Source organism: Sinocyclocheilus anshuiensis, unplaced genomic scaffold (genome assembly GCF_001515605.1).
Source record: "Sinocyclocheilus anshuiensis isolate Anshui unplaced genomic scaffold, SAMN03320099.WGS_v1.1 scaffold843, whole genome shotgun sequence".
Taxonomy (NCBI): Eukaryota; Metazoa; Chordata; class Actinopteri; order Cypriniformes; family Cyprinidae; genus Sinocyclocheilus; species Sinocyclocheilus anshuiensis.
Window position 1 is genome coordinate 37,682 of NW_015547670.1, and position 8,541 is coordinate 46,222.

Below are 8,541 nucleotides of genomic sequence, written 5' to 3' on the forward strand. Positions count from 1 at the left end.
TACAGTGGAGGGGTGCCAAGTGCATCACTTTGGGAGGGAGTGGAGCAGATGTGAGCTAATTAAAGGCTTTGCAGGTGGTACTACAAATAACGAACAGCGTCGGACCAAAAATAGACGGATGTGAAGAATGGGTGAGAGACGTAGAACAGAAATGCATAGAGGCTCGTTCATCACATGTGGAGAGACCATGTGTGCTCTTTCTGGGCAATATTTCTCTCAGACATCTGCAGAGTTATTTTTGATGACACTGTTGTCTGTTCCTCGATCTGTTCAAAAATAGGCTTTTCACAACCCTTACATTATATATTGCTGTCAGACTCTCACACCAAGAGCTCTGATAATTGAAACTGTTCTCAGGTCAGGAAAGGTGATTACATACATGAATGCATATGGAATTAGTATGCTAATCAGCCAAGATTTTTAATATATTATATACATCAGAAGATTATACTTTATGTATAGATCCAACTCTTAATTCTGAATGAATGAGCTGCATTCAAAGCTGAATGCATACTTGTTACTGCAAATTTCACTGTTTAGTAATGTGACAAGTTGCTATAGTACATTGCTTGGAAACTGTAAAGAGCTTATAATTAGGTGTTTCACACCACATGCAGAAGCAGCGCATATTTCTGCACCTTTATTAACAGTATCCATGCAGCATTACAGTATTCATATTGCCAATGAAAGCACTGCAAAGCTGCATGAAGAGTTTCGTGCTGAGTCTATTTTGACTCTGGGAAAACATATTGAAAATCCACTGTAAACAGATTTATCAACACAATTGACAATCGTTAAAAAATTCCCATTGTTTAAAAAGACTTCTGTCAGGCTTGAAGTTCCACATGCAGTGACAAGGCACACAAGCACTTTCTATTCAGTAAATCTGACTAAACACAGACAATTGAAGGAGTTTATATTCTGCACTTTGGAGTTTGAGTTTCGTTCCATGTGCACTACAGTTCAAAAATTTGAGATCAATGGGATTTTCAAAAAGTGTTTTTGAAAGAAGTCTCTTAGGCTCACTACGGCTGGATTTATTTAATCAAAAATTCAGTAAAAACAACCTTAATGTGAAATATTATTACAAGTTAACATAGCTATTTTCTATTTTAATATGTATTCAAATTTAATTTATTCCTGTAAAGCAAAGCTGAATTTTCAGGCATCATTACTCCAGTGTCTCATGATCCTTCAGAAATCATTCTAATATGCTGATTTGCTATTCTATTCTAATATGCATCTTAAAATATATCAGTGCCACTGTTTTGTCTCAAGATGCACACCAGTGATGTTTTTTTCTAAGGCACTTTAATAAAAGATACTATGTGTGTATATATATATATATATATTACTGCCCCCAGACATTTTAATGCTACTAATATATTTATGTTGATTATTATTTATTAGTTTATCTATTTATTGAACATTAGTGTCTTTTGATGTTGTTCCTGCTGTTTTGTAAAAGCAATATCCATTTAGGTTTAGTCTTACAGTGACTTTACCATGGTTAAGGGGGCTAGAACACCTAATGCTCATCCTCTCATGGCTTAATGATTTATTAAGTACTCTGTAAATTCACAAGACACTAATTTTCACCAATTTGCTTCCAAGGTCTGGAATACTTGACAGGAATCAGCTGAAGGGTCATTACAAAAGAAGACTAGTTAACTGAATACTTCTCCATATTCTTTAGTCTTACCAGGTCTGTGAAAATTAGAGGAAACTGAGCAAATTCGGAGAGAAATGCTGTAATTCGATAGCTGCTTTAATTTTTGATGGATTATGTAATTTAAAGTGGCTTCATCAAGGGTATCTAGACTTTATTCACATTTATATTGCCAGTGTTTTGTCAGCGTATTGATTTCTCCCATATTAGTTAAAGGACAAAACATTTATTTATGACTTCCAGAAGCATCTTGTGCTTTTATTTTAAAATTTATTTTGGAACATCTTTACTTCATCGTCTCACACACACACACACACACACACACACACACACACACGTGCTTTTATTTAAAATGTATTTTTGAACATCTTTACTTCATCATCACTGAAATAGAAACACACACACATTGTAATGATTCTTTCTGGATGCTTTCTGTGAGTTGAGAGTGATGTGATGCATGTTCACAGACAGCTTGTGGTGTCAGTACACCAAACATATGGTGACAGCAAGTATGTGTAAATGAATCCACAACACTATTCATGGCAAGCTATTAATATGAACAGGATGTAAGGCATGACAGAAATATTGCACTAAAATTTAGCTGACATTATAAAACACAATTTACAGGCTGCTTAAATCAGTTTGAGAACAGGTTTTTTTTCTGTTAAACTCTTGCTACTTCGTCATGTCTGTTAATGAAGAATTTGCATTTAACTGAAAATTATTCAGCTATTATATCAGTAGCTGAAGAACCAGCCTCTTTCAAAGATTACAAATGTAAGACTTGGCCTTCAGACTTCATAAATAGCTTTACTGAGTGTTTGTTTCTGTTAAAAAGCTCTGTGTGATGGGATTTTCCTTCATGTTGAAACCCCGATGACCTCTTAATTTGCTACTCATAAACCAGACTTATAAGACACTGTGGTGGCTTCTAATCCCATTTAATTAAACTGACTGAGATGCCAAAAGAACTGCAGAGAAAGACAGACAGCGAGAAATGTGGTTCAGGGTAAGATGAATGTTTACTGGGAGGAGATTAAAGTTTGCTCCTAACTGTTGGCTTGTGGGAAAGAGGTCTCACTTATTTCCGACAATAAGCTATCAATCAGTTTCTCTTCTCTTGCCCAGGAAATTGCAACCAAACAGATGAGACACTTGTAAAATTCAACTAAATTATTAATCGTGCCCAATCAGACAGACAGAAAGACTTGATTGCTAGTGCAATTTTATTCAGAATTTTAGAATTAAATTAGAACTCCAAAAGTGTCTCTCTTTCATAAAAAAAAATAAGGAAACTTAATAGAAAATAGGTCAGAATATGCGTAAATATGAGAAGATTGAAGATGAAGAATGTCTAGCAAAAGTATTATCATTAGGTAAGCTGAATTTTGCTTGTAAACTGTGATGAATACTGAACCATTCCCTGCTGAAAAAAAAACCAGCTTATTGTTTACAATTCACTAACCAGTTTAGTTAGTCTCCTAGCCTAGCTGCACTGGTGTTCAACTGGTTTGTCTGGTTGGTAGTTCTAAACGAATCTCTAAAATTATTTTGTTTACAGATGCCACTTGGTATGATACATTGTATGGATGTAGGTGTGTATGTATTTATATATGTATGTATTTATTTGTTTAATAAGCTAGCTGAAAATATCATAACAATATACATCATATCATTCAATATACAATATACCATTCAAAATTTGAGGTCAGTATTTTTAAAATAATACTTCTGTTCAGAAAGTATTCATTAAATTGATCAAAAGTGTCAGTAAAGACAATTATAAAATGTATCATGGTTTCCACAGAAATATGAAATATTAAAAAGCACAACTGTTGTCAACATTGGTAATAATAACAAAATGTTTCTCGAGCATGTTTCTTGAACAGAAACCCTCAAAGTTTTGAATGGTAGTGATATATTTATCATGGCCAAAAATTAAGAATTTGATCCCTTGTTTTATTAAATTGTTGCCTCGTTTTTAGTCAAATCATGGCCACAATTTACTATTCGTTCCCTCATTTTAGTTAAATAATGTCCACAAATGTTCCCACAACTTAATAAATTCACTCATTTTAATAAATCGTGGCCACATTGTACTAATTCATTCCCTTGTTTTAAATTAAATAAAACAAGGGAACGAATTTGTACAAAGTGGCCAAGAAACCCTCAAAGTTTTGAATGGTAGTGTAAGAGAAGCCTCAGATTTTAAGTTTTACTGTAGCAAATCTAACGATCATCTAATCATGTCACTACCAAATTCATACATAAGGATAATTCCCAAGATGATTCTTCCAGCAATTACACACATTTTATGGAGGATTCATATCTGCTATGTTCATCAAATCCTACATTTCACAATCGAGACCGTATCCACTGGGTTATGATAATGAATAACTGCACTCAATTCTATAATTCTATCCTTACTTTCAATATATTACACAGTCATGGCAATAATAATCCAGTATGAATGTTAATTTTAATCCTGCTTGTCAAGGTGGATATGAACGGAGCAGGAAGGGAGGTGCTGGCTTGTTCTTGAATTTTTACAGATTCTGTGAAGCACATAAACTGCTCTTGCAATTTTAAACAGGGCAAATCGCTGCACTTTCAGTATCCACCCTTCACGAAATGGCAGGAGGCTCTTCAGTGCCGAGCTGGTATTTACATCCTAAAGCTTGTCACTCTCCCTGCTTTTTTGTTTAGAGGGAAATGAAAACCTGTCTGCAGCAGGAGAGGGCTGTGCTGCGCTCCAATTTTCTCAGCAACAAAATATAGCCTCAGTTGGGAGGCAATTACACTGAAGTGTTCTCCACAAAAATAGCCAAGAGTCTGGGCCGGGATCCACTAGCAGTCACCTCTGAGATGAGCCCTACCAGTGGCTTCCTGCACCTGATGAGAAGCTCAAATGGTAATGAATAGCTACATCCATGTGAAAAGCCGTTCTTTTGCATTCCCCCAATTTTCTCAGTACTTTCCTTTTAAAAAAGGACATGTGTGTTTGTCTGTATGTTACATGGACCCTGTGTTCGTGTGCAGGCTGCTAATGAGGATGATGAATAAGAGAGGACAGGCCAAAAGAAGTCTTGACAGCTCCCTGAAGGATGACCAAACCGCAGGCAGAGCTCAGGAGATCGAGATGCTCAGAAACTGGATATGAAGCAGGGCAGTGTTTTAAATATGTTATCTTGCTAAAACCTATCCCCAGTTGGGCCCCAAAGTGGGTCTGTCCTTATTTACTTGTCTCGATGCTGTTATACTTTCTAGTGGAATCCTTTCCATACAACGACACTTCATTGTGACCTTATCTGTCAAGCTTCAAAATGCACCATAAATCACCATTTAAGGAACCAAAATAAGCACACACATGACATGCAGACAAAAAAGATAAAATTCACCAGATTTTGGCCAAAGCAGAAAATGAGGAAAAGGTTGTCATATTCCATCTGGGCAAAATTATGACTGTATTTACATAAGATACAACAAGATGATTCGACTCACATTATCCAGCAGCACAAACAACTATCCCTTGTGGTCCAAGGGGGATATGGTTTTGTGGGGATTTGGCATGAACGCAGATTAAAGGTGCACTAAGCGATTTTTGCCAAACGATGTTGATATTTGAAAGCACCAAAACAAACACGCCCACACCCAGAGGCGGACAGTAACTAAGTACATTTACTTGAGTATTGTACTTAAGTACACTTTTTGAGTATCTGTACTTTACTATATTTGACCAGCAGTATCTGTACTTTCACTCAAGTAATGGAGTTGAGTACTTTGTCCACCTCTGCCCACACCCCAACAGGACCTCGCCCCTATTTTGTTAACTCCGCCCCACACGTATGTACACAACCCTGGCAGCGACAATGGCGGATTCTGCTATGCCTGCCGGCCGCAGCATATTCAAGCAAAAGCCAACAGAGATTAGTTGTGTGAAAAAGCAAAATCAACGTAACTCACTTATCATCAACAAACAAAACAACCTCGGGGTCCGATCAGGCCTTCCCACTCCTTGAGTTCTCTCCACCGCTGGAAAGCTGCTCCAATATTTACGTGGATCCTACCTCTTGCCTGATCGTAACCCTTCTTTTTTATGTTTTGTTCCTCCGAAATGTTCCTCTTTTTTTTATCTGCCATCTCTCGTGATCTATAGTCGATCTGCTAATATTCGCCCTGTGCACTCACTGAGCGCTCGCTTCTCCCTGTCATTACTAGACACGCCCCTTACTGCTGATTGGCTGCGAGTTTGTTTTGGGACTCGGTCCGATACAGTGGTCAAAAGCGTTTTTCAAAAATTGCCTAGTGCACCTTTAAGCTGAACTAACAGCACCTATACAGAGATGTGATGTTTGCGAGTGAGGAACACCTTGATGAGACGATTTTGTAATCAGCAGCATTTCTGCTGATATTTCAATAGCAGTGACATTTACAGAGAAAAGCTCCTGACAAGGGCACCCTGCTGTGTCATGGCTGGGGAAAATGATTACCTCTTATGCAGAATGCCAGCATCAATGTAAGATTTTCGTTTTTGTTGTCTCTAGTCTTGACAAAGACCAAAACAACTGCAGATTCTACAGGATTTGACTGGAAAGGAACTGTGCTTCTCTACACCAGATATGTAACGCACAACAGGTTTGTCCCCCAAGACCTTTTAAATGCATGACTTTATGACAGACTTTACAGGCAGGATTGTGAACAGCAGTTACAAATAAAACATGCCGCCTTGGCTTGCTCATCCTCTGCATTGTGATTTGTGTGTTTCTATCTCTGGTAATGCAGAATCTCAGTTACCTGCTGAGCCTTGGCACATGTCCACATGCTCCTTTTGGACAATACTCTTCACTGTGACTGATGTCCCATGATCAGATTACCCTGGGTCTGATCAGTTTGCCGGTATTTAAGAGAACATTAGGCCAGCCTTTCTACCCTCACACATTGGTTATCTAAGTCTCCTTTTTAATACCTTTGGCATTGTTGGCTACAGGGTTTTTTCTGCACATGATGTCCAAACTGTTTCCCTTAGTTCACTCCAGGGAGACCCATAATAGTAGTCAATGTGACTCGTGCAATATATCCAATGTCTTCTGATGCTTATACAATAGCTGGAGCTCTTAGGCCTTATTCAGGCTTGCATTCAGTTTAAAAATGGCACTTTTAAACACATTAGTGCAGGTCTGATGACAGAAACACTATTTGTTTTTGCATGTCACATAATTATGATATGGCAACATTGAAAATCATACAGTGCAACATTGAAGATAAATGGTGAACAATCACATAGTACATTTCTGTTTAATTAATGACAAACATGTAACACAAAAGAAGATTTTGAAAGTTTGTGGGGTACAAACAGCATTGTGTGTACAGTATATACTGTATGTTCAGTTGAAATGCCAATCATCTTGATCAGCCAATCACTGCATCATGACATCTTTTTATGGACATTTTTTGTTTTGTATTCCACAGAAAAAAAGAAATACAGGTTTGGAACAACATGAGGGTGAGTAATGACATTTTTGGTTGAACTATCCCTTTAAGATCACTTATTGTGTTTTCGTTTGAATTAAGATAGGACCCTCTGTCTTCTGTAAGGTTTAGAGCTCTAAAAAGTATTGACAAAAGACATACTTCGTCAAAGTGTTCAGACATGTTCTGTTTTCTTAACTAATATGAATGATTATGTAGTAAATATTGCTACTGAATCCTTCTTAAAACATCTACTGAACAAAAGAAGCCAGAATCGGACTGACTTGTTCAATTCAGTAGCAGGCGAATCAAAATCAAAGTGCTTTGAGTCTTAGTTCCTAAAGATAAGTGACAAGCTTTTTGCAAATTTGCCTAGGGGAAAGTAACTCTCAAGGATTACGGATCTAGTTTTTGAGATGTATCCGAAGGCAATACTCGACTCAACCTTGTTCAAACCCAGAGCAACTACTGCAATGTGACTAACGTTTTATTTGAACTGGATTATGGGATCTGTCAGGATATCTGGATCACACACTGTATGACTAACGTGTCTAGTGATTACATCAATGTGAAATATGTATTTGAAGAGCACAAAGTCACCAGGGGTGGAAAGTAGGGCTGCAACTAACGATTATTTTGATAATCGATTAGTTGGTCGATTAATTTTATGTTATTTTTCGATTAATCGGATTAAAAACAAACAATTTTATTTTTTTATTTTATTGACAAAAACATAGTATTCCACATTCTGCCCAATGTCCTTAAAACAAATGTGCCAACTGAATGCTATGAAAACATACAGTGCTTAACAATTTATTAGACCACCTGCCATAATAAAGAGAAAACGCATTTTAGGAATTTTAGGAATCTGTCAAAAAATTGTTTAAATAAAAAAAATGTTATTGTCATTTATTTATAACTAAATACTTTTATTTATTCACATAACAAAAATGGCCTCCTATGCCCTTCATAGCTTGCATTCTTGCTGGCATTGTTTAAGTACTTTTTGACTGTAATTGGGTATCTGAAAAAAAAAACCCACTATAAAGCTCTCTGCCTTTCTTTCATAGATAACAGCAATAATTATATTATAGCATTAGAAACAGCCTACTACTGTTACTAAAGAGCTTATGCATATTGGAGGACTAACCCATACAGAAATGATAAAACTCATGGATTCCGAATAGGGCTTCGTGTCATTTCTTTATCCTGTTAAAGGCGGTTTTGAAGCGTCAGATATTTATATTCAGACAATTACACGCTTTTATCCCCTTACAGTTCCTACTCTCATAAAATATGCGCAATGCATGTTGACCTTTAAAACTTAATTTAACTTTCAACAACAGATATTTAAGAACAATTAATGTTTTTGCGCTGATTATTAATTTTTCAGTCTGTCTGAC

The 8,541-nt window shown here is 36.6% G+C and overlaps 1 protein-coding gene across 2 annotated transcripts in view; it reads right to left on the reverse strand.

Moving 5' to 3' along the window:
* LOC107702738 (zinc finger matrin-type protein 4-like) overlaps window positions 1–8,541 on the reverse strand; it is a 105,996-nt gene that overhangs the window by 27,635 nt on the left and 69,820 nt on the right. The window lies entirely within an intron of this gene.